Source organism: Heterocephalus glaber, unplaced genomic scaffold (assembly GCF_053883595.1).
Source record: "Heterocephalus glaber isolate CG9 unplaced genomic scaffold, H.glaber_assembly_v1.0 deba00001538, whole genome shotgun sequence".
Taxonomy (NCBI): domain Eukaryota; kingdom Metazoa; phylum Chordata; class Mammalia; order Rodentia; family Bathyergidae; genus Heterocephalus; species Heterocephalus glaber.
In genome coordinates, this window is record NW_028258333.1 from 26,346,406 (window position 1) to 26,370,118 (window position 23,713).

Below are 23,713 nucleotides of genomic sequence, written 5' to 3' on the forward strand. Positions count from 1 at the left end.
CTAGGAATCAACCTGACAAAAGAAATCAAAGACCTCTTCTCTGAAAACTATAGTACTCTGAAAAGAGAGACTGAAGATGATATCAGAAAATGGAAAGACATCCCCTGCTCCTGGATAGGGGGGATCAACATAGTGAAAATGGCCATACTTCCAAAACTACTATATAGATTCAATGTCATCCCAATTGAAATCCCAGAAGCATGCTTCATAGACCTTGAGAAAACAATCCAAAAATTCATTTGGAACAAGAAGAGACCCAGAATAGCAAAACCAATTCTCAGTAACAAAGACATGACAGGGGGTATCACAATCCCCTAACTTGAAACTATTCTACAAAGCTACTGTGATAAAAAAAACAAAACAAAACAAAAAAACCAGCATGGGTCTGGAAAGAAACAGACGTGAGGACCAGTGGAACAGATTAGAAGATGCAGAAACAACTCCAGACACACTCAGCCATTTCATCTTTGATAAAGGAGCCAAACACCCTCACTGGGGGAAAGATAGCCTCTTTAATAAGTGGTGCTGGAAAAATTGGGCTTCAACTTGCCAAAGGTTAAAACTAGACCTATTTCTCCCACCATCCACTAAACTAAAATAAAAATGGATGAAAGATCTAGGTATTAAAACAGAAATTTTGAGCCAGCTGGAACAGAGGTTAGGTAGAACTCTGGAAGACATTGGTGTAGGAAAAGATTTTATGAGCAAAACCTCAGTTGCCCGTCAACTAGCACAAATAATCAATGAATGGAATCTCTTCTTACTAAAAAGCTTCTGCACAGCAAGAGAAACCACCAGTAGTGTGAAGAGATAACCCACAATATGGGAAAAAATTTTCACCAGCAGTCCCTCAGACAAAGGTCTACTATCTAGAATCTATTAAGAACTTTAAAAAGTCAGACCTCCCTGTTTTAAAGACCCAATCCAAAAATGGTAATCTGAAATGAACAGACATTTCTCAGACAAACAAGTAGAAATAGCAAATAATCATATGAAAAAATGTTCAACATCACTGGTCATTTGAGAGATGCAAATGAAAACAGCACTAAGATTTCACCTCACCCCAGAAAGAAAGGCTGCTGTCAAGAAATCAACCAATAATTAATGCTGGTAGGGCTTTGAGGAAAGAGGAATACTGCTCCACTGCTGGTGGGAGTGTAGACTGGTGCAACCACCATGGAAATCAGTATGGAGATACCTCAAAGAACTAGGGCTGGAAGTGCCATTTGAGCCAGCTATTCCCCTGCTGGGTATCTTCCCCAAAGAATTAAAAGAATCATACCACAGTGATATATGTGCACCCATGTTCATAGTAGCACAATTTGTAATAGCTAAATCTTGGAAACAGCCCCAAAGCCCATCAACTAGAGACTGGATAAAGAAAATGTGTGTGTTTTTTTAATAAAATGGAGTACTACTCAGCCATAAAAAGTGAGAAATTAAAGACATTTATAGCTAAGTGGATGCACATTGAGGCAATCCTCTTAAGTGAAATAAATAGGACACACATGTGTAAATACTGAATAGTTTTTCTTGTGTGAGAAACTGAAAGTGTAAAGAAGGACTAAAAGGTATAATAGTTAATGTGAAATAGGAAGAAACGGGCCAAAGGTGAAGGGGTAGGGGAAAGGAAAGAAAGGAATGGAATTAATATGAGAAAATGAAAAAATGCAAAAAATTCTTTGTAAGTAGGGGGGGATGAAGGGGTTGAAGTGAGGGGAGGGGAAGGGGAAAAACTAATAACCAAGAGAGTAAGTAAAGGTTCAAATTTACAATGACGGATGTCATTATGTTGTATACCTAAAATGTACCAATAAAATAATATTAAAAAAAGAAAAAAGCATTGACATACAAGTGATTAAATCATCCAAATTTTATGAATATCATCAAATTTTATTAACATCATTAAATGAATGAAAAAATAATTAGATATATTAATAATTACACTATTTCTTATTTTTCTGACCATCCAACATAGATGAAATAATTTAGAACTTTGTAATAGAGCAGGGAGGAGGGGCAGGCTGGACATCCTACGGCAACAGGGGCAGCACACAGACATTGATGCAGCTCAGGCAAGGGTGGCACATCTCAAAAGGAGGGCACTGTCATTTCTGTTATCACATCTCTTTGCATAACAAAAATCTACTCTAAATGTAGAGCACAGACCTTTGTCTTTAATTGGTCAATATTCTTTTATGTGAGTCGATCTATACTTTAAAGATAATTCATAAGGAAAGACACCTGTCAAGAAATTAAAGATTAATCTCTCATTAAACTGTTGTATTTCTGTAGGAGAATTATTGCATCAGAACATAAATGCAGATTTCCTGAAATTGTCATTCATATTTGTCCTACTACTTTATATTCACAGTAGGTCCATTTTAATTATACGTATGCACAGTTAATTTTAGTCATTTCTCATGGATACACTGTTCAAGCTTTGTGATATACAGCAGTAAAATTCAGGGAGCTGGAGTAAATGGTTTGCAAAAATTAACCAAGTTAACCCTCAATCAAATTTTGGACAACTGAGATAATACTTCAAGTGATTTTTCTGTATTTGTGATAATGTCTACGCTTAAATTTGTAACTCTAGGAGTTCAACTTAATGAAGCTGTTCCAGCCAGTAATTTAACTCTCAGTCTCAAAGTGAGAGTCTCTGAGCTCTGATCATCACTAGAACATCATGATATTTTCTATGACATTTCTAGTTTGATTTGCAACTAATGAAATTGCCTTCGTGTGAGTCTCTGAAAGCAAAACGGGACAGGTGGAGGATACATTAAATGACAATTTGATGCCTACCTGAGTGAGTTCCGTAATCTTTTATTTTTTAGTCATATATTACCTTTGTTAATGTTCATAGTTTCCAAGTACTTGCTGGAGTGACTGTTCTCATTCTCTGGATGGCAAAGAAGAAATTGAGATGCTCACCATCTGATTTCACTTTCATGAAGAATCCTTCATGGCAAACAGTGTTAACAACCTGAGCTTGTCACTTCTTCGTCATAGCCCAGAAGTCAGGATGTGATGTAAAGACAGGAGTCAGGACCCAGAGTAGGTCGCTAGTCCCTGTGCTTCTACTGTCTGCCTGGATTTGGGGATTAATACATTTGTCATTATGTAGGTAGAACACGGAACAAATACCCTATACTTTTATTCTTTTTTTTTTTTTTCTGGTACCAGCGATTGAACTCAGGACCTTGCCGCTATCCCCGGTGCCACTGAACTAAATCCCTGGAAGTTTTTTTAAAATTCTTAATGTGTATATATAAGAATACATTGCTTTTAGGGAAAAGTTTCATCATTTGATGAATTCTGAAATAAAGTGCTTACATCAGAGAAATTTTATTGAATATAGAGATATACAAAATACAATCTGTAGAAGGATATTAGATACCCAACTACAAGCAAAAATAAGAACTTTACATTTATTCCCATTTTTAAAAGTATTTTACGTAAATTGAAATAAGAAGAAAGAGCAGTAAGATTTAATGCTAGGTAAATATAGGACATAAAGAAAGATAAACTTGAGACATTTATAACTAAGTGCGTGCATCTTGAGGCCATACTCTTAAGTGAAATAAATAGGACACACGTGTAAATACCGAATAGTTTGTCTGATGTGAGAAACCAAAAGTGTAAATAAGGACCAAAATGTGTAAGAGTGTGAAATAGGAAGAAAATGTTCATAGGAGAAGGAGAATGAGGAAGGTGGGTGGGCAGGGGAAGGGAAAGAAAAAAAATGAAGAAAAGAAGGAAAAAATGGAAGAGAGAGAGAGGCAGGAGTGGAAGGTTGAAGGGAAGGCAGGGGGATGGGATAAAAATAAGAACCAAGATACATCATGTAAAGGCATAAATTCCCAATGATGAATGTGATTGTAAGGTGTACCTAAAATTTACCAATAAACTCAATTAAAAAACCAAAAGGAATAACAAACAAAAAATAGGTAAATTATACTATATATGTGTGTTGAATGAAGTAACAATATCCTTTTGAATATAAAAAGAGAAGATTTATGTTTCAATAAAGTGATTTTTATTCCAGTAAAATAAATTTAGTTTAAAGGTGGCTTTTAACAGTTTGTATTTTAATTTTTTTAAAAAAGGAAGAAAGGGATGATATTGTTGCCTTTTATTCCATTTGTCTTTAATCTATATAAACATCTACCATGTTAATTGGTTTAGTGACTGCAAATATAATTGATGGTTAATTTTGGTGACAAACATTGTGCTTGATCCAGTAGAGTCATGTTAAATTGAGTTCTTTCTATTCATTGACAAGGGAGAAATTGTCATGGTTCTTCCCATGGAAAGAAAATGATTTGTGTTCATTTCTACCCAAGTGGAGAGGAAGTAAAATACATTAAGACTGCCAACATTATTGCTCCTAAACTTAAATGAACACCAAAGAAAAACTAATCTAGGTGGTGAAGTGAGTTTTTTCAGTCTCATATCATGTCAGGATGTTAAAAATGCAGGAACATTCAGATTTTGCTGTGGTAAAAAGTTTACCTAAATCAGTTTCTTCTTTTCTGACCTATAGTTAAGAATTTAGAGGAATGTGTTTGGAATGTGTTGTCACTTCTTTGTTTCCAAACAAAGTTTCCAAACCCCTTAAAATTCATTGCATACAAAAATTTAACTGCATTTCTATTTAGAAAAATAACTGTTGACAGGAGAGTAAAATAAAATTATGCCCATCTTCAGGAAAACCTGCAGCAAGACATACACTTGGATATTGTAGCTTAAAGGTAAAAGAAGACTTGTTTGAGATGTTATTTCCTTATTTTGAATTTTGATAGGTGTACAAATTTGATAGTCTTTCGATGAAATATTGAAAATCTTCGGAAGATGTAGGTGGGCAAGTTACTTGATGACAAATAGTATTTTGGGTCTCTGGCTCTTGGCTTAGACTTCTCATGTTCATCTGTTACATTGTTTTATGGGTATTGCTTTAGAAAGAATGCAGGTGTGAATGACTCTCAAAGAGTAACACCTGGAATTCCTTTTTCAAGACTTAAAGTGAGCACAAAAGATATTGTTTCTGTTCTTTTCCTTAAAAACTGATCATTAATATGACCACCAGAGTTTTATCATTCCTCAACAGCTAAGTTATATTTGAAGGAATCCTTGCTTTATATATTTGTGTCTAATCTGTGGCCCACCTTCCCAATGAGAACATAAACATTTACAATCCTCTTTATCTGCCTGTTTCAGGTACTTTCGGTGTTTCACGATCAATCAAATTACCTTTTCATAAAAGAATTTTCTCATTAAGATGTCTTCCCCGATATATACACACTGTTTAATTTGCCCCCCTTTGTCTCATATTGTTCAAAACATTCATGCTATTTTGTACCTAGATCAAACACAATTCACTCTGTGAAATCTTCCCCAGACAACCCTAGCAAGAATTACATTCCTGGCATAGATGAAAGTGCATTAGGGAAAGGATACAGGGAATGATAGCAGATGTGTGAAGTTTTTTGTTTTAAACTATTTAGCCTAAGTGCAAAGTGTAATCCGTGAAAGCATCTGTACTGCCCCAAGAGACAGCAGTAGTTCCTCTTAGTTTTGGGCTTCTTGGTTTTCACCTCAAGCTTCAGAAGCAATCTGAGTTTCAATGATCCCAGTAGCCATTCTGCACTTATTTATTTTGAAGTAGAATTTAATGAGAGTCTACTTACCACATGGCATCCATGAGACCTAAAAGTTCTTGCCACTTGTTCAAGATAGGCTAGTTTCATGCTTTGTTCCTCACATTTGTGTCACTACTATTTGCAGTTCTGATTTTTATGAGTTCAAAGCTTTTCTTTCATTTATAATGTTTGAGAATTCAGAAATATTTGTGGTCAGGCATCCTTCATCTTTAAGAAGTTTCACAAGCTTAGATAGAACTTCAGAATATCTTTACAAACACATCTGTTTGGAGATATGCCCTCATGTACACGATTTTTTTTGGATGACTCCGTGAAAAGAGTGAAGTAGTACCCACAACTACCATGCTTTTTATATTTTCCCCACATTTGTCTACAAATAGAACTTGTTCTGGATTCCCATGTCTCTATTTGTCCAGCTGAACTAGCAAACTACATTCAAATTTTTAAAGAATGAAAAGAGAGAAAATTAAAGTCACATGTAAGTGTTAGTTATGAAACTTGGGCTATTTTTGTGAGTAAAACTCCAGTGTATGCAGTAGGAAGGGATTTGGTGCTTACCAAATTAAGTAGAACCATATTTTTAAAATAGTCTGAAATGCAGCCCTGGAAAGGATTATTCAAAATAGTGATGATCATTTATAAATTTCATGCCTGCTTGTCAGAACCTTTAAAAGGAGGACATTCACAAATTAATTCTTGTCTTGAAGTGGTACATTTCTTAAGGTCACATTTGCAAGCTCTGTTTTTGTAATGCCCTCAAGTGTCAAATGCATAAAATAATATTGTCAAGCATAAAGATCCAAGTTAGGAAGAATTTAAAGACCTTTAACCACTTCAATTATCATTCTCCTAAAAGACCACTGTAGTGGATTGAGTAATGGTGAACTTGTACACTCAACTGAACTGAATCAGTGTAGTCTGCACATGGAGGATCCACCTGAAGATTGTTACTAATTGCCATAAAAAGAGAACTGAAGGGGAAGATCTTGGCCTGTTGATTTTATAGGAGAAGCTTGCTGCAGATGACTTTTCTGATGCAAACTAGGCTGTTCTCATGGGAGGAGGAGCTTAGGGCCTTGCTGTTCTGAGAATGGCTGATGTTTTCATCAGGGGAGCTCTAATCTTCACTGTGAGCATCACTTCCTGGCTCTAATGTGGATCCCTCAGCTTGGTGGCACAAATCCTTCATCTCACCAGTGTAGATTTTCAGGCTTCCACCACTGGCCTTTGGGCCTTCCAGGTGCAGATCCTCAATATGGGCAAGCATGAGACATTGCTATGGGCTTTAGGCCACTGGGTGGACTTGAGGAGGACATTGCCTTGGACTCTAGGCCTTCAGCTGGACTTGTGTGGGAAACTGCTGGGATCTAGGCCTTCAGTTGAATCTTTTGGGCTTCTGGTGTGCAGGTAATTTCTTACACTCCTTTGCCTTTGACTCTTTGGGTAATTATCACAAAATAACCTTATAAGTTATGTGTCCTGTATTTAATATATTAACTCGTCGAATCCTGCTGACTACAACCACCACATTTCATGGAATTGAAAATAAGCATTCTGTGAAAGATATTCTATTTAAATGTTTGAAAGTTCACCCTGATACTATAAGAATAAACACTAACTCTATTTTCAAAATGTGACTGTTTGTTTTGCAATTCACAATATTTAAAAAGCAAGGTAACACTGAGACCACATCCCAAAAGCACCCTTGGGTTTCTAGGCTTGCCATCATACCCCTATTCGCAGTTGCAGAGAGATGACTTCCTTTCTCAGCCTGGGGCAAAGTAGTGATGCAAAAGCTCCTCCTAGCTGGAACAGGAAATGATAGTGACAATGTATGAGTCTGGGTTTAGTAAAGCAAGCAAAACCTACCCCAAGTATTTTTTAAAAATGAATTTATCACAGAGTAGTAGCTACACATATTTTATAATAACAAGAAGAATAAGCAGAAGTAGGTGGCATGATAGATAAAACTTGGAAAAAGCCCAAATGCCCATGAACTGGAGACTGGATAAAGAAAATGTGTTTTTTTAATAAAATGGAGTACTACTCAGCCATAAAAAATGAGAAATTAGAGACATTTATAGCTAAGTGGATGCACATTGAGGCGATACTCTTAAGTGAAATCAATAGGACACACATGTACAAATACAGAATAGTTTCTATAGTGTGAGAAACTGAAAGTGTAAATAAGGACTAAAATGTATAATAGGTAATGTGAAATAGGAAGAAAAGGGGCAAAGGGGAAGGGGAAGTGGGAGGGGTAGGGGAAAGGAAAGAAGGGAATGGAATTAATATGAGAAAATGGAAAAATAGGAACAAAATCTTTGTAAATAGGGAAGAATGGAGGGGTTGAAGGGAGGGCTGGGCAAGGGTGAAAAATAAGAACCAGGAGAGACTATGTAAAGGTGCAAATTTCCAATGATGAATGTCATTATATTGTATACCTAAAATGTACCAATGATTAGAATGAATAATCAATAATGCAAAATAGGAAGAAAAGGTCCAAAGGGGTAGGGGTAGTGGGAGGGGCAGGGGAAAGGAAAGAAGGGAAAGGAAAAATGATGAGAAATGGAAAAAATGGAAATGAAGTCTTTGTAAATAGGGAAGGGTGGAGGGGGTGAAGGGAGGGCTAGGAAGGGGGAAAAAATAAGAACCAAGATGCATCATGCAAAGGTACAATTCCCAATGAGAAATGTAATTGTGTTGTATACCTAAAATGTACCAATAAAAGAATTTAAGAAAAAAAAAAGTAGGTGGTGTGGAAGGAGCTGAAGAAGCAGAAAGAAAGAAAGAAAGGAAGGAAGAAGACACTGATTGGACAAGGTTGGAATCACTGTTATAGCCTGTACATGTGCTGGGCCCTTGGCGATACTGTGCAGTCAGTGCTGGACTGCTGAAGAGGTAGGGTGTCAACCTAGGGCCTACTAAAAAGCATAGCCCATATGCAGGTTCCCATGGTCAATAAGGACTCCATTCGGTTAAAACCACCATGGTACTAGGTAAAAAGGAGGAAGTATTAACCCCCTTCTCCTTCCAGTGCCTCCTATTGGTAAAACCTAACAAAATGCCAACAGTTAGTTGAAAGAGGCTGGCCAATGTGATTAGTCGACTTTTGTTACAAAAATAGATACAGCACAGTCCAGAAGGGAGGATGGGATCTGAGATCACTCAGACACACATATAGGCCAGGAGGTGAGCTATTCCACCCATGATGAATTGTTTTTCTAGATTTAAAAGTGGTTATCTCCTTACCTATCTATACCCTTTCAATTTATCCTTTTGTTTTCTTGTAATACGTAGGGTTAAGTGGACATTCAGTCCCACCAAACTGACTTGAACTAGTTGGCCAATAGAGAAATGTATCATGGAACTTAACAGTCATGTCTTATTATCCACTTGTATTAAGGAAACGTAAAGCAGAGGTTAATATTGTGGAGAAAGCATTTGTTGCTGGAGAGTTGTTGAAAAATACAACAGTCTTAAGGAACTTGTTATCTTTTGGAGGAAATCAAATTTCAGACCTTAGGCTGATGTTCCTGATTGTCATCCTACTGACTGGAAATACAGGCAGATAGGAGAACATAACATCAATTAGGAAAATTTTTATTCATCCTTGAGAATATTCAGTTCAGGGTGAAATGTTCATAACACACAGTGGAACATAAATGCAGGTCCTGTATATTAGTCAAGTTCTGAAATGCCTGTCCTATGTGCTACTCTCTTCCCAGAAAGCCTCCCAGATCCATCGGGTAGACATACTGCCACCCACTTTCATTCGGGTCCTAGCTAATTGGTTGAAGGGGGCAACTGACTCAGTGTTAGTCCTAATCCCCAAAGTAATGGCTAAGTAGTGGCTGGGCAAATACTTTTTCCTGAGAATTATACCAGGAAGCAGATTGTGGACAGCTGCAGCAGAAAGAATTAAGAAGAAGTAAGCAATGATGAGGCTGGAGTCAGTGCACTGAAGAAAATGCAGATAAGCAGAGGAAGGTGGTCTGCAGAGAGGCTAGTGGAGAAGCCAAACCAATCCTGTATGCAGGAGAACACATGTGAGAGGAAGTGATAAAGGAAGAATAAGAAAGAGAGGAGTGATTGTTATCTTGATTGTTAGCTTGATTGGATTGAGAAACACTTATGAAAACAGTAAAGCGCACATCCCAGTGTTTCTGTGAGGATGCTTCTGGTGGCAAATGAATGCAGGACAGGGACAGCAAGCTAATGGGGGCTGCTGCCCGGATGTGGGTAGCATCATGCAATAGGATGGGGTCCAGAGAGAACAAAAGCAGAACATAGTGCACCACAAAGGGCTTTCTGGCTCCCTGGCTGTCTGTTTCTGCAACCACGAGGTGAGCAGCTCTGCTCTGCCACGCCCTTCTAACATGACGTTTCTGCACTGCCACAGGCCCATTAATAATGAGCCAAGTGACATGTGCTGAAACCACTGAAGCCATGAATCAAAATAAAGCATTCCTCCTTTAAATTGTTTTTCTCATGTATTTTGTCACTGATAAACAGCTGACTAACACAAACTGCCCCTTTCCCTAATGAGCTATGTTCCTTCCAGTTCTAGGTACCAAAAAGCCTGGTTAGGTATTATTTGCATGAGGCATGAGAATTTTAGAATGCATCTCATTTTCTTTTTGAGTTAGTTGATTTCTAAGTCCTAAACCAAGTTACAAACTTACTGACCCAAGATGTGCATGTAAAAGAATATTTTGTGTCTATGGTTAATTTCTAAAATGTTTATTTGGGTTTCTGAAAGTTTATTTTTGTTAAATACTAAACAGATAGCAATATATGTTTATAGGCAAGTTATAAAGTAAAAATACAATAAGTATCTAAGTATCTACCACTCCCAGTTTTGTTTTCCTCTTTTTCTCCATTCTTCTGCTCTTCTGAATTTTGTGTTCATCTTCTTCTTGCTTTTGTTAACATTTTACCATGTATGTTTATGGCCCTAAATGAGACACTTTTTGGTTTGTGCATTTTTAATATGCATGTAAATGGAATTATATTCTATGTAATTTTATACACTTATATACATTTAACACTTTGGTTTTTGTGTTGCTGATATTAATGTTGCATGTAACTGCATTGCAGTCATTTTCATTATAGCATAACATTTCTGGTCCTATACTGATTATACTGAATCAAAATTTTGTGCATCATTTATTCTTTCAACTCTTTGTTGACTTTTTAAATTTCAACTCATTTTAATATTTAAACAGTTGTGCCATAGAATCCTTGTCCTCATAGACTAAAGCAAGTACATAGCTGTGGATGTGTCCTGAGGGACAGCTTCTCTGAGTAACAGGAAATGATACACATCTTCAACCTTTATTTAATATCAGAAAACTATTTTCCAAAGCAGCCAAACAAATCTACAGTCTTTATAGGGACTTCATGGCTTCATTGAAACTTAATAATTTTTTTCATTTTAAAACTATTTCTCCATGTCTTGTGCATCTGTCATCTTCAGAGCTGTAAAACTTACACCAGAGTACCTGTCAGCATAGGTTTAGAACCAGTTGCTTTGGCTAGAAGAACCTTCTGAAAACCCTTGCTGTCATTCATTGCCACTGCTTTATGGACTTGAATATATGTCCTTCTGAGAGTGTTTTGGCATTTTCTTATTCTCCACCAATAGAAAATGAAATTGGCAATGAGTCCTAGAAAGAGACATGTAAAACTATAAATTACTGAGAAACAAATATTAACATTTATCAATCATCTTCCATGGCTGGATTTTTGCACAGACATCTTTACTTATAAAGATAGAAAGATTGTGATGTTTAACTTCATTTTAAGTTTTTTTTTTTAGTTGTCATGTTCAATTATTTGACCAAGCAAGTATATGATCAAATTTATTAGATTTAAAAAATTGCCTAAAGTTCCATTAATACTGCTATCAGTTCTTAAAGTGATTAAACAAAGCTTCATTTATTATTGCTTTAATGTCTTTCAAGATTATTGAAAATTCATTCAAAACGTTAAACAGGCCTATGTAATCTGCAGGTTAACAAATAACATTATTCATTATGTGTTGAAGCATATTGAAATAAAATATAAATTTGGTAAATATTGTGGATTTTTAAAATATTTTTGTTTCTTGAAGGCAAACAATTAAAAAAAATATCAAATTCTTCAACATTCATGCTTTAGTTGGAGAATGAGTTCGTTATTCTTGCTAGAGAAAATAATTTATACATTTCTAAATTCATAAATTCAATTTTATTCTGAATAATGCTGATAGATACGGACTGAACATATGTAGACACTCTTTCTTGAATTTGTGCAGTCATTTCAGGAATGAGTAGAAAAATTAAGATAAATTCAGCACATTTACTATTTTTTCCCAAGTATAAAAGAATAAAATTTGATGTTAAGGCACAATAATCTAAATCCATCCTAATTTCAGTTCAATTCTGATTAAAATGTGTTTTAAGTATAATATATGATCACAGAGTTTTTTTCACACTCTGAAAGAATTTTTTTTAAGTGTCTCAAGACCTATGATGATAATAAGATTTTGTGTGACAATATGCTTTAGTATAATCTTTATAGAAGGTAGACCTATAACATTTATTAAGGTTTAAAATTTACACATTTCATTCACCCATTTCATTTCCAGATTGGAGCCATGAATAGAAGTCTGGAAGATGCAAAGTACAGAACTTTCTAAAGATAGCTCTTTCAAGAAATTTGATGCATGGGCCGGGGATTTAGCTCAGTGGTTCCAGCACCTGCCTCGCAGGCACAAGGTCCCGAGTCCAATCCCCAGTCCAAAAAAAAAAACAAAACAAGAAGTTTGATGTTCAAGGTTGCATTCAATTTGGCTTTCAACATAGACACTACAAGAATAAAGGGAGAGGGAATTATTAGCAATGCTCGCCATGGATCTTATTGTGCAGAGAAGGAGAAATTGACCATGCAGAAGAGATTAGGAGTGGGGATGGAGGCAAGACAATTACATAAACAAAGTCATTAAGTAGGTTGAAGGGGTTGGGATCCAGGGGCTAAGTGGATTGGGGTCTTTATGGGAAGCAGGCCCCTCTGTCCATTATAAATATGGAGAGCACATAGGCAGCACAGAGGTGAGCAGCTTATAGATTTTGTAAAAGGGAGATGAGTAGTTTGCATCTGTGCCACAATGGCAGCTATTAGCTGAGATAACCAGCTGGGAATGAGTCAAGAGAAGATAATGAGATAGGAAAAAGATTAGAAAGAGTGAAATAATGACCTAGGTAGGTGGGAGAAAGAAAATATAAATTCAATGGCTTTTTCAGATGCTGCTGAATAGCTTGCTGATCCTTGAGGTCATATTTTTAAAGTGGAGCTGCTCAGCATGGTAGTAAAATTATTTCTAAAAATATCAGCTACTCAGGAATGGATGTAGAGCTCATAGCTACTGGGTACAACTAGAATTGACCTTTTTTATATATGTATAAACGCAAGGGTGTAAAGATAGCTTGAGAGGAGTTTTGGAGCTTTTCCGTGAATTCTAAACTAGGAAGGAGAGGGATATGAGGATACAAAGTACTAACGATAAGCAAAGGAAAATTCATAGTGACAGTGGATAGGAGATTCCCATTAGGTGGGACAATTGTTGTGGTGGAGATTTCATTAAGTGTACTTAGAGGTGGAAAAAACCCTTTTTTATGTCAATACAACAAGGAATATTTAGCAAGAAATACAGGCAAAAGGGTGAATTGCAGACTGTTTAAACTCTTGGTAGAGATACAAAAGATGAAATGAACTTAAGTTCTGTGAAGGAAGGTATTTTCCAAAGAGCATGGTCCACGTGGTCTATAAGGAACATCAATTAGTTCTCCATTCAGGTAAATTTGGGAACAAGCAAGATCAGTGGTTGAGTGTCAGTGTATATCTGTCATAGCAATCTGTTTGCATAACTTGCCAAATCCAAAGCTCCTGCTGAAATCTTAAGAGGGCTTCAGCCTTAGCTCTGAGCATGAACAAGATGAGAAATAGCCCTCTTTGCTTTGATCACGTAAGTCAACCCAAATAAGGGCCAACCTGTGACAGATTAGATGTGGAAGTTTAAAAGTGAGATAACAGCATGCACAGAGAATGTCATATAAGCAGTTCTACCTTTCCTCAAAAGTGAGAAGACTGATGAATTCATATTGACTTCTACTCAGCACAGTCGTGACCTTCCCATGCAAATATTTTACTATCCAATTAAGGAAGGATTAGGGTTTTAACTCATGGCATTTTTATTTATATATTTTTTTAGGAAAGATAAGACCTTGTAAATTATAAAGACTAGAAAGGCTGGATTTTAATGTAGAGCTGCAAATTTTGGCATGAGGATCATTGACACTCACTTCTATTGTTCTAAAGTTATATGAAACCTGATCTAACCAATTACTTATTTGTCTAGTTTGATATGCATCCCATCTCCCAAAAATCTATTGAATATACTGTTGTTAGGATTATATTCCTTCATATCTTATTTCACTATCACTACTCTCCTCCCTTTCACACGTTTAAACACTTTTAGTCATTTTCATTTCTACAGGAGATAATAAAAAATCCTTTCTGTCCACATTCAAGATTTATCCATTGATTTCACATTTATAAAACACCATGTGCCAAACACTGTTCTAAGAAATGCACTGGTAAACAAAACAGATGTAGTCTCCCTGTGTATGGAGTTTATTTTCTAATGGGAGATGAGAGAAATGAAGCTGAAATCATTCCACAGTATTAAAATCTTCTATAGTCATTAAAACAGGGTGTTGTGTAAATTTCATTACATCCTTAAAAGCATCTCGGAAAAGGAACTTTATTATCTCCACATTATACTGATGAAAACTGAAACTCAGATTGTAATTTCCTTTCAGAAACTTGGTCAGCAAGAGGTAAGCCAAGATTTGAATCCATCTCTGTTTGGTGCAGATCGACATTCACTTAGTGATTCCACTAAATTTACACTTTTCGGTACTGACTGTGTTTAAGTGTTTCCAAAAATTTCCCTCTGCTATTGTGCAGCAGCAAATAAATACAGGTGCAGAATAAAGAAAAATTAATGTATTGGATGGGTTATTTTTATACCTAAATTTTGAACAGTTAAATATAAAGCATTGTTTAGAAATACTTTTCATTTCCTTGTTGACTTTCAGTATCTTATATATATTATTTTTCATTATTCTGTTTTGTTGATTTACTGTTTTAAATCTTGGGAATCCTGATGAACTGAGTGCACTTTCCATTTTAAACTGAAACCACAGTGTGCTAAAGTTACTAAAGTAGTTGGTGGAAACCTTTTACTAAATATAACTTTAAAAATTCATACATAATTCTGTCACTGTATTTGCTTATGACGTTTATTCAAGAGTCAAGTATCACATCAAAGTTGCAACTACTTTATATTTATAGCAAGGATTATAACTTTAGTCTACCAAAGAAATAACCAAATAAGAACTTGATCCGTGTTGTTTAAAAGTGGTTCAATTTTGAAAATTCCCAAGTTGGAAAAATGAATCATAGCTAGATGTTTTGGAGAGAAAAATAAATGCCTGTTGTTATTTTGTTAAGCAATAATGAAAACACAAGAGTACATGCAAAGCATATGTTTTAATTGTTCCATCTTTTATTCATAAATCCAATTTAAAGTTCTCTAACATTACACTGTCAAAATTTGAATCCTTTCACACTGACAGTTACAATTATTATTTGTAACTAAAATAATGAGTAAGGAAAGGTTAAGCATGATTGAAAACAAAATGGCAAGTCAGGCAAGGTGGTGCACACCTATAATCCCAGCACTTGGGAAGCTGAGGCAGGAGGATGGCTTGAGTGATAATCTCTCCCTACTTCTGCCATCTTGTTTTTCATTTACTTCATTTACCATCTCATTTTTATTTTAACTGACACATAAAAACAAAGCAATTGTACATAATAATAGGGTACCATGTGATGTTTTGGTATATGCATACATTGTATAATGTTAAAGTCAAGTTAAACTTACCTTTCTCTCCAAAATTTATCATTTATGTTTTCTTTGTATCTATTACCATCTTAGTTCACATCATCATCATTTTTATCTGGATTATAGAAAGAACACCATTATCATCAGTTCTGTTTGTTCATGCCTTTTTTTTTTTCATTTCTGGCTATGTCTCATCTTGTCTTCATTTATTAACTATCAGAGCCATCTTCCCAAAGATATGCCTTCAAAAGAGTATCTAAATTCAATTAAGGGTCTTTTTCCTTGGACAGCCCATTCTCTTACCAAAAACCCCAAAACAATAGTTTCTATTAGGCATTCTGACATAATAATGTCCTTGGATTTGATAGACTTTTTCAGGGCTCTGCACTTTAGCTTCTTTTATTTCTTTACCTGGAAATGTTTCCAACCCACTGAGACTCAGTTTAAACATCCTCCAACCTCAGAATCTTTCTTGATATTTTATTCTCACCTCACCTCCCTTACTATAACACAGTATCTATAACAGTGTCTTCCTTACTATGACATGTGTCTCTTCTCTAAAACTTTGTGACAGCTCATTCAAAACACTGGGTACATTGGAAAGTGATTGATATTCATCATCAAATACACTTTACTCTTCCATAAAATTACCATGTTGCACTCATTTTTAAAGCACACTGGTAAGCACAATAGATGAAAAGAATAAATAAACATTAATTTGGGTACTTGTTAATTCTTTTTATCTTATACACCAAAGCCAGAAGACTTAGTATATATTTTACTGAATTTTTATATACTTGAAAAATGTATCCAATGATACTCAAAATAGAAGTTGTACAACATTTTCATTGACCAGAATTTGAAATATTGAGTTCTTATTGATTTCTAAATAGGTACTTACAATGATATTATAATATAAGAGTAGCTCAGTAGAGCAACATATGAATTTTTTTTTTTTTAAAGTAACTGACTCAGACCACTTGGGCTCAATTCTTGGTCTTACCAGTAGCTTTGTGGTTTGAGTTAAATTGACTAGATCTTTCTGTACTTTAGTTCCCCATCAGACTTCTAAATAGTAACCAGTATTAACATCTAGCATATATAGTATCCTCTCTATAAGCAAGAGTCTGTACTAAATATTTTACATGGATCATTATTAACTTAAAAACATATCTCCATTTTATGGATATGGACACTGAGGCACATAAAAAATGACTTTCTCAGAGCCACTCAAGCACACAATACAGAAACAATATAATTCTAGTTTAGATTATAGCTTCAAATACTATACCACATCTGGAATAAGTGGTATATCATTTTTTAAGGAATTTTTCTTTTTTGGTACCTGGGATCGAACTCGGGTCCTTGAGCTTGCAAGGCAGGCGGCAGAACCACTGAGCTAAATCCAGGGCTATAAGGAGCAATTTTATTTACAAATACCTGATATATTTCCATAGAAATTAGAAATAAATCATTATTTGTAGAGAATATAAATATTTCTCTAAAATCTGCCAGCTATATTTTCAGAGTAATAAAACTTTCTCAGTTTTATCTCATAAATTTAACCTTTAGGGCCGAGGATTTAGCTCAGTGGTTCCACCATCTGCCTCACAAGCTCAAGGACCCGAGTTTGATCCTTAGTACCAAAAGAAAAAAAACTATAAATTTAACCCTTAAAAATCTGTGAGGTAAGAGCTAATTGCTCCATGTGAATAATACATAATTGCCATTATCACTTTTCATGTGATAGCACCAATACCAGAAAATTGGAGGGCTCATTTCATTTGTAAAAAAGCACGGGCTATAACTCATGCCTTGTAAACTCAATTGAATTTTTCCTTGTCACTGACAGAAGCAGGAGTTAAATTCTTATTTTTAGTTAAAACAATCCTTTAGGACCTGAAAGCTTTTTTGCTTAATGTTAAAGGAGTGTTCTCCTTGGTACTCTGGCCTCTTGGACTTACATGGGCTAGGTCTATTTCTACTCCCAAGCTCTAATTACACTGTCCTAACACCAGACCCTCAGGAATTCATTACTTAAGCTGTATGTGTGAAGCTTTGGAAAATGAAATGAGTAGAACATAAAGTTTCCAATGTAGCACATTAATATTTTCAAATTTAACCTGGCTCATGTTTATGAATTCACCCTGGCATCTGGCATTTGTTATGTGGGTAAAATAGCTTTAAATATTCCTGACAACCATGGCAAGCCAAGCCGTCCGCACTTAATGAGAAGTGTAGCTTCTAGCTTCTCTCAAAGCTAACCAGATGCCACATACTTGCAGTTCATCTGCTACCAGAATATCAACAAAGTGCTGACACCTCTGTGGATTGCACTTAGATCCAGATGACAAAATAGTGTTGTGATACCAGCAAGCTGAATGATAATTCAAAATCGAGAACATCTGTTTATGTAGGTGCTCTGACTGTCCAACTTTTCTTTTCTTTCTTTTTTTTTTGCATAATGTGCATGTCTACTCTCTGAAGTTTCATGGAGTACATTGCATCCTGTTACAATGTGCAAGGAGAGGTGACACTCAAGGCACACTAGGTTCCAAAACAATTTTATGTGTATGCTAGAATATGAAGGGCATGAATGTTCATTCCTTTCTTCAAGTGAATAGAGACAGTGTATATTTTCTTCTCAACTCTTTCCATGCTTTCATTTGTTTGGGACAAAACACATCAAATATTCCCAAAACAAACTAGATTGGCAAAATAATATCTATGCATGTAAATTTCAGTTCTTCCCCAAAATGGGATCTCAGTGCCCCAGCTGCGTGTTATGTAAGATCTCAAACTCTGCCAAGGTGCTTCTAACCTGGGACATACCTCCATATATCTTTGAAAAATATTTATTGAGTTTATTGATGCATTTTAGGTATTCATTATGATCACATTCATCATTGGGAATTTGTATCTGTACATGCTATATATTTGCTCTTATTTTTTTTCCAATTCCCCTCCATATATCTTAATCTCCTTCATAGAGAGGGCCCCTGTGGCAGCTGCAACTTTCCCTAAAAAGCATCTTAGAGTAGTAGGTCTAATGAAATGTTCAAGTATTTTTATGGCAGAGATAGAAAAACAACAAAACACAAAGTTGTATTTTTTTGTTGTTTTCTAGTACATTTTTAATATAGCAAAAATTTCCTAAGGGGTAAAAGTTTAATTTTAAACTGATACACTTTGACCCATAGTGTTCAGTTTGAAGGCAGAACAGGAAAATGCAGGTTTCATACATATATATGAAAAAGTTTAAATTATAAATTAAACAATTTTTAGTAGCCACAATAAGAAAGGATAGTTTTAATAATAGGTTGTAATAAAAGTTACATGAACATTTTTACTCTTTCTTCAAAGCACATTATTTATGATATTTATCCTTCCTTTTGTGAAGAAATGATGCAATACCTGTATGATGAGAGGAAGTTAAATGACAAAGCCATCATGACATTATAATTAGTCTCCTCTGTAAATGTTACTTGAACACAAGCAGTACAATAATGTGGTAGCTGACCTGCTAAGAGAGACTTCTGCTAAATGACTACTGAGTTGGTAACACATACGGCATCGATACCCTGAGCAATGGGATACCCTACATTCCTGGCAAAACTTGGAAGGCTAGTACAAGATTTTATCACAGTACTAAGAGACTTATAAATTGTTTATTTCTGGAGTTTTCAACTTAATATTTTCACTTAATATTTTTGGAGTACAGTTAACCACAAATAACTGAAACTACAGTTTAGTGATACTGCAAAATGTCAAACTTAAGGAACGGAGTTTTTTGGGATTTAGATATGAAACACCCAAGTTTCAAAGAGATCAAGTAATCAGCTGAGCCAGGATTTGATTTCAAAAATAAAGGCCTTTACCAAATAGGCCGAGTCCCTACATGAAAGATATAAAACAAGAGATTAACTTCTTATTGCCTTGTATTTCATGTTGATATTTTACATTTCATATTGGAGGGCTCATGTAGAAAATAGAATGATTTTGGTATTTAAAACATTTTTGGAGACTCTTTCTTTTAGTACTCTGTATGTGTTCCTCTCCAGATCTTTAGTCCCTGGGATTCTTTATTACAAATGCCTTGTCTCAGAAAGAATCTCCTATATTTCTTCTTTTGCCAGTATTAATACTTCATAGGTCCATGCCAATCCCTAAGCCTGAGTTAAGTTTTTGCTCCTTTTAAGTGTAAGACTTGATTTCTCCTCGTCTCTTGCCCACATCCCACTCTTCATACATCTTCCACTTACCTAGATATCAACAAAATAAGCCACAAGAAATGATTTTTCTATTCATCTCCCAGTATCACATCTAAAATTGTTGATCCATAATATATTTGAGTTTATCAACCATGTTCTTTCCTTTATACTCAGAAATGTCTCGAATGACTGTAACTAATTTGGGCTGTCATCATGAAGGCTAGACTTCATTTATTCAGTAAGTACCCATTGAATCTTATTATATACTATGGTAGGTAGTGATCTAAGTGCTGTAAACTCAACAGCAAAGAAAGAGAGGAGAGAGAGCCCATTATTTAAACAAAATAAAAAAGAAAACTTCTTAAATCATACCAATGACATCTCTCATATTTTATGCAACATTACTTATTTTACTATATTCAGGGAGCCTAGGGAATTAGACATGTTTATTCCTGAGACTAAAAATTGCCTGTGTCTCTTAACATTCATTCCTCTTGTAGCTATAAAGGAACAACTGGCAGTAATCGTGGTATGAAAGACATATTTAACCCCTATAAACATGATAGATCTTCCATTTTGTTTATAAACCGTTGAGCTCAGTGTAGGGGGAAGAACACATAATGTAGAATAGAGAATATTCAGAGCACTTTTGAAACATATTTCCAAGAATTGTTTTTGGTGTTTTTTCTTTAACTTTGTATAAGTATACTTGGCAAATAGGAATTATATACATTTAAGGTGTACAACATGATATTTTGATAATATGTACATATTTTGAAATGATTTTCACAATGAAGCCAATTAACATATCTGTAACTAATAAATATTGCTCATTAAGTCTCCAGTTCTTTTTTGTCGTGCCACTGAAAGTTTTGTACCATTTCATTAACCTTTCCCATTTTCAACCACTCCTTGTAACTGTGATGTGATTTTACTCTCTGTTTCTGAGTTTGATTTTTTTAGATTCTCTAAAGAAGATCATGCTATGTTTGTCTTTCTGTGTCTAGTTTGTTTCACATATCTTAATGACCCACAGGCCCATCCATATTTTGCAAGTAGGAGCATTTACATGCATTTTATTAGTATATGTCTGTAGTACATGAAGTTTACATTCATCTTGGGGAGTGAGTATATGTGCATATTACAGCTTGTTTCATTTTTAATCCCTTTTGCCTTCCCACCCTCCTCCCTGCCTCAGCCTCTAAATCCCTTTCTCCATTTTCATTCTTGTTATTATTCTTAGTTCATGTTTATGACATACAAAGTTTACATTCAATGAAGTTATTAGGTTCATGTACGTGGCAAATTTTAATTCTACTTATTTGACCTTTCCCTCTCCCCTCTCCTATCCTCTTGTTTCCTTTTATCCATCCTTTATTTTGCTCTTTGTTTGTACTTTGTCTTACTGAAATGAGAGATACCATATAGTATTTAAGCTTGAGTCTGATTTATTTCACTCAATATTATGTTTTCCAGATGCATTTATTTTCCTACAGTTGTCTCAAATTTAGCATTCTTTGTAGCCAAGCAGTATTCTATTATGTATAGATACCATTTCTTAATCCATTCATCTGCTGGTGGGCTTACAGGTTGGTTCCAGGATTTGGCTATTATGAATCATGCCACTATAAACATGGGTATGCAGGTATCACTGTAGTGTGATTTAGCTCTTTGGGGAAGATACCTAAAAGGGGAATAGCTGGATAATATGGAATTCCTAATTTTAATTCTTTGAGAAATCTCCATACTAATTTCTATAATGGTTGTACTAGTTTGTTTACATTCCCACCAACAATGTAGGAGAGTTCCTTTCTCACTGTAGCCATGCCGATATGTTTTTCTGAATGATACCCATTCTTTCTTGTGTAAGATGAAATCTTAGCATTAATTTGCATTTCTCTAATGGCCAGAGATGTTGAACATTTTCTTATATATTTGTTGGGCATTCGTACTTATTCTTCTGAGAAGTGTCTGTTCATTTCACTTGTCCATTTCTTGGTTGGGTCTTTTATTTTAAGCTTTTTAAAAGTTCTTTATAAATTATAGATATTAGTCCTTTGTCTGATGAAAGATGGCCCCTGTTCCATGGATAGGAATGGATAGGTAGAACCAGTATTGTCAAAATGGCCGTACTCTCAAGACTGTTATACAGATTCAATGCAATCCCAATTGAAATAACAGCAGCATACCTCACAGATCTAGAGAAGACAATCCTAAAATACACATGGAACTGGAACAGACCCAGAATTAGCAAAAGTAATCTTGGGAAGCAAGAGCAAAGCAGGAGGTGTCACAATACCTGACTACAAGCTATACTACAAAGCAACAGTGATAAAAATGGCATCATACTGGCACAAGACAGACATGTGGATGAATGGAACAGAACAGAGGATTCAGAAGTACCCTCAGACACACTCAGCTATCTGGTCTTTGACAAAGGGTCCAAAAGCATGCATTGGAGGAAAGACAGCCTGTTCAACAAATGGTCCTGGGAAATCTGGAAATCTGTTTTCAGAAGATTGAAGCAGGATCCATATCTTTCACCATGTACTCAACTAAAATCAAAGTGTATAAAACGTCTAAACATTAAAACAGAAACCTTGAACCTACTGGAAGATAAAGCAAGTAAAGCACTTGAAGTCATAGATATAGAAAAGGATTTTTTAAACAGAACCCCAATTACACAATAAATAGCAGTTAGAATCAACAAACTGTATAATATCAAATTAAAAATCTTCTTCATAGCAAAGGAATCAATTAGTAAAGAGACAACCTACAGAATGGAAAATATTGCATTTACATATTTGTAAAGAACTAAATAATATCTTATTCTATATATATTACAAAATTTAAATTTATTTATCCACTGATTGACTTTTAGTTACCCTAAATTTTCTTCTAGTAATTTCAGTTTTAGGTGCTTCAGGATATGTACATCCTTAAGGTTAATACACATGAATACTTGAATTCAATCAATCTAAGTTTTTTGATGTCTTTTGATTAGAGAATGTAACTAATTCACATTTAAAGTAATTATTGATAGGTAAAGTCTTATTGAAATTTTATTAACTGATTTTAGATCTTTTATTCCTTTGTCCTTTTCATGTATTTATTTGTTGTTTATTTATTTATTAAATTTATCCTTCATCCTTTTCTATCTTCCTTTGTAAGTTGATGATTTTCCATATTGGTATGCTTCGATTTTTTCTCTTTTTTTTTTTGATCTACTACATATTTTGTAGTTAATATAAAGCTTACATAATATACCTTAGGGTTATATTTGACTATTTTTAGCAAATAAAATTCCCATCATATACAAAAATTCTACACTTTTATTCTTGAAATGTATTTTGTTTGTAGAGTCACTATTAAAGCATTTTCATATTGTACAAATAAATTATTATATAGTTATTTTTAGCACTATTTAATCATTACATTGGAATTATAAATAATTTACACACCACTATTATAGTATTATGTTATTATGAATGTGGCTCTTTACTGATGGATTTAATACTTTCATTCATTTTTATTATTAATTAGTATCCTTCTGTTTTACCTTGAAGATCCCTCTTTACAGGTAGGAATTAGTGAGCACAGGACATGAATCTAAGTCTTGTGATTCTTTATTTAATACTTATTTTATTACTGCTATGGAAAAGGTAGAAAGGGAATTTATCAAATGTACATTAATACTTTAATCTCATCTGTGATAAATTTCATAATAGTTCTGAAACCTGTCTTCTCTTTTTATCATGGATGACTTGATTTCTTAGCTGCAATCCCTAATTCTACTGAGATATAGAAGACACACTGGAGACAGAAGGCACAGAGAGAAAAACACCAAAAGGTTTCCTTTTGAGCACTCTGTGATTGTCTATTTA

General features: G+C 34.8%; 1 long non-coding RNA gene across 2 annotated transcripts in view; it reads left to right on the plus strand.

Moving 5' to 3' along the window:
- The window catches only part of LOC110350070 (uncharacterized), a 68,376-nt gene that overhangs the window by 39,672 nt on the left and 4,991 nt on the right, over nucleotides 1-23,713 (plus strand). The window contains exon 2 of one of the 2 annotated variants that reach the window (XR_015442249.1): nucleotides 20,004-20,067. The exons of the other annotated variant lie outside the window; for it this stretch is intronic. This is a non-coding gene — a long non-coding RNA (uncharacterized LOC110350070). The remainder of the gene's footprint in view (nucleotides 1-20,003; nucleotides 20,068-23,713) is intronic. 2 annotated transcript variants of the gene reach the window in all.